Source organism: Sceloporus occidentalis, unplaced genomic scaffold (assembly GCF_023333645.1).
Source record: "Sceloporus occidentalis isolate IW3139 unplaced genomic scaffold, rSceOcc1.0.p SCAF_32, whole genome shotgun sequence".
Classification (NCBI taxonomy): Eukaryota; Metazoa; Chordata; class Lepidosauria; order Squamata; family Phrynosomatidae; genus Sceloporus; species Sceloporus occidentalis.
Window position 1 is genome coordinate 4,152,501 of NW_028317012.1, and position 3,608 is coordinate 4,156,108.

The window sequence follows — 3,608 nt, forward strand, 5'->3', positions numbered from 1 at the left end:
CAAGTTGCTCGCTGCCGGCTGGCGTTTTCGCTCTAAGTCCCCATTTCTGGCAGGCCAAGTTGCTTGAAAAGCCCTGGAAGTCTATGAGAACGGATTTGCCGGCCGCATCCGACCCTCACTCCATCGAAGTCGGCCTGCCTGGCCGGGTTTTCCCGGTGGTGTCGCGGAACTCCTTCCCGGTTCGCCAGGGTCCTCAGGCACCCTCCGCCGGATATATAGGTGAGCGGTCGGCGTCGACCGCCACGACCAGGACAACGACCGATCTGGTGCCCCGCGCTGGGCCGGGGAAGGCAACCCTCGCTCAGGCGGTCCCCGGCGGGCCCCCTGGTGCAGGCGAGCGGCCCGCCTCCCCGAGCACTTCCCGGCGCGGACCCCCGGGCCCCACCGCGGCCCGGCCCTTGGCCCCGAGGCCTCTCCCCAGGGCCGGGGGAGAGCCGCCCCGGGCGCCGGACCCCCCTCGCAGGCGACTGAGTTTGCTCGGCCCCGGACTCCCAGCGGCCCGAAGCCGCGGCCGGTTGGGGCTACCCGCGGGCGCTCCACGTCCCACCCCGGGTTCCCCCCGCCGCGGAGCACGCACCTTCCTTTCTCCCGGCCCCGAACGAAGGGAGGGGGAGCGCGCGCTCTCCCTCCGTCCCCGCGGCCCCCTCGCCGCGTCCCCCCCCATGCAGACCCGATCCGAGGGCTGCGCCCCCGGCGCCCGCCGCCTCCCGCCCCGGCCCCCGGGGCGGGAGCGGTCCGCCGGGGGCCGCGTCCGGGCCCGGCCGCCGCCGGGCCCCCGCGTGACGACGGGAGCTACCTGGTTGATCCTGCCAGTAGCATATGCTTGTCTCAAAGATTAAGCCATGCACGTGTAAGTACACATGGCCGGTACAGTGAAACTGCGAATGGCTCATTAAATCAGTTATGGTTCCTTTGATCGCTCCATCTGTTACTTGGATAACTGTGGTAATTCTAGAGCTAATACATGCCGACGAGCGCTGACCCCCAGGGATGCGTGCATTTATCAGACCAAAACCAATCCGGCGGGCTCGCCCCCGCCGGCCGCTTTGGTGACTCTAGATAACCTCGGGCCGATCGCACGTCCCCGTGACGGCGACGATACATTCGGATGTCTGCCCTATCAACTTTCGATGGTACTTTCTGTGCCTACCATGGTGACCACGGGTAACGGGGAATCAGGGTTCGATTCCGGAGAGGGAGCCTGAGAAACGGCTACCACATCCAAGGAAGGCAGCAGGCGCGCAAATTACCCACTCCCGACTCGGGGAGGTAGTGACGAAAAATAACAATACAGGACTCTTTCGAGGCCCTGTAATTGGAATGAGTACACTTTAAATCCTTTAACGAGGATCTATTGGAGGGCAAGTCTGGTGCCAGCAGCCGCGGTAATTCCAGCTCCAATCAGGGCTGGGCGTCGGCTGCAACAGTGTGGAGTTGGGAGGCGAGAGGAGAGGAGGTGGTTGTGTTTTTTTCGTGGTGCTTGGTGCAAACTTGACTTTTGTATTGTGTGAGCTGGACATTTACTACCCCAGGGAAGGTAACTGCCTTCCCTGGGTCCCATCATGGCCTCCACCCTCATTGAGGAGTGGAGGGGCCGAATTTCGATTATATCGGAGAAACTGGTCTACACGGAGGACGGAATCCTACTCCCATCACGGGAGGCTGCAGGAACCGTATGCAGGGCTGTGCGTCGGAACATGGAGGCGCTCGAGGCATACACCACGGCCTTGAGCGCCAAAATAGCCATGCTCAAGAAGGGAGTCGGTCTGCCCCACCATCTGAGGGTCGACCAGACTTCCCTCCTGTTGCTGGGGGCCCTCCATCTACGGGCCCTCGCCCTCAGGGACGCCGGGGCCAGGGCCTTGGAGACCGCCGAGGCGAGTGTGAATACGAACCCTGAAGATGAGGAGGCGGTGGAACAGGGCCCTTCCTATGCCCAAAAGGCTAAGGTGGGGCTCCCAGTACCTGCGGAGTCAGACGGGGAACCCCTCAGGCAGGCCCTGGCTAACCTCCAACAAGAGTTGCGTTCCCTGGGGGAGGAGAAGGAGGAGGTTGCCGGACAGCTGAAAGAGCTCCGGCAGCAGAGCAACAGGGTGGGGAGTCGTCATCGCGGCCCCATACGGGAGCGGATCGTCTCCCTGAAGGAGAAAGAAGCGGAGTTGGCGAGACGCACAGCCCAGAACCGTGACCGCGTGCGGTTCCTGCAGGAGAAGCTGCGGGAGCAGGAGGTGGAGGAGTCGGGGGTACCACCGACCCCGGAGGACCCGGAACCGGTGGCGCCTACATCACCACCGCCACCGCCACCGCCACCACCACAGTACGACGGGACCCAGGAGAAGTCCGCTATACGAAGGCCGCTGATTTTTTCAATGGAGGAATTGGACGAGGAGGAGGACATTAAGATCCAAGCTGCGCCACGGAGGCGGAAAAAGAAGACCACCAGGAGCAGGCCCGCTATCCAATCGTCCGGGGAGGAGAGCGTCGGGGATACCCCCCCCATCATGTCCGAGGAGGAGTTCCCATCCCTCCCGGCCCGGGTCCCCGACGCTGCTGCCGAGGATCCGAGAGCGGGCCCTTCCCGTCGGAGGGCCAGGGACACTATCCCCGCCGGTCTGCGTTTGGCCGGTGAGCCCCGGGGACCTTGTGTGAGTACCTTCCCCGATGTACCTGTCGGTATGTCCCCTGTTGTTGTCATGTCCCCTGTTGTCCCCCCACCCCCAGTGTGTGTTCCCTCTGTAGTACGTTCACGTTCCCCTGTCTGTGTCCGTCCGTCTTCCGTGGCCCCCGTCGGGGCGCGGGTTTTGTCACCCCCGCGGCCGGCTGCGGCACCGGCGACCGCTTCGGCGGCCGCCGGGGCGGCTGCTGCTGCCGCGGGATCCGTGCCGGCGCTCCCGGCGGCGTGCCCGCCTCCTTGTCCCTCCAGAGGGATCGGCGGTTCTGTGGCCGCTCCCCCCGTTGTAATTGGTCCCATCCACCCTGTGGTGGTGGACCTAGTTGTCCCGGCTGCTCCTGCGGCTTCGGTGTCCCCGGAGGTGCCGTCCTCCGTGTACGGGGCCGCCGCTAACCGGGCTGCCCTCCCCCTGTCCAGACTACTCCGGGCGGAGTGCAGCTAAAAGAAGCTGCCGTTGCGAGTGGGGCTGCCGCTACCTGGGCGGCCCGCCCTCTGTCCCCACTACTCCGGGCGGAGGACTCGCCTGGAGGGCAGCCAGAGGCGGCTGTTGTTGTGAGCGGGGCCGCCGCTACCCGGGTGGCCCGCTCCCTGTCCAAACTACCCCGGACAGATGATAATGGAGCCAGCAACCGTCCGGAGTTTTGCCGGGCGCCGCGGCCGAAACCGCGGCGGTTACAATGGAGGCAGTGCCGGGTGCGGCTGCGGTCCCCGCCGGGGTCACTCCGGCAGCGGTGCCGGTGACCCCCGGGGCTCCCGCAGCCGTGATGCCGGTTGCTGGCTCCGCCCCTGTCGCGGCACAGGCCGCGCCCCCCGGTAATCTTAAAGTCGCACCGCACACCACACATTCTGTATGCCAGGGGGCCGCGGGACCACACGCGATGGCCCCTATAGTCAGGGTGGGGAAGAACCCTGGGGGGCAGAACCCTGGGAGGTCGGC

At 65.6% G+C, this 3,608-nt stretch overlaps 1 pseudogene; it reads left to right on the forward strand.

Moving 5' to 3' along the window:
* Nucleotides 1–796: 796 nt before the first annotated feature.
* On the forward strand, nucleotides 797–1,409 carry LOC149298562 (18S ribosomal RNA; annotated as a pseudogene; the record flags this gene model as incomplete).
* Between the last annotated feature and the right edge of the window lie 2,199 nt (nucleotides 1,410–3,608).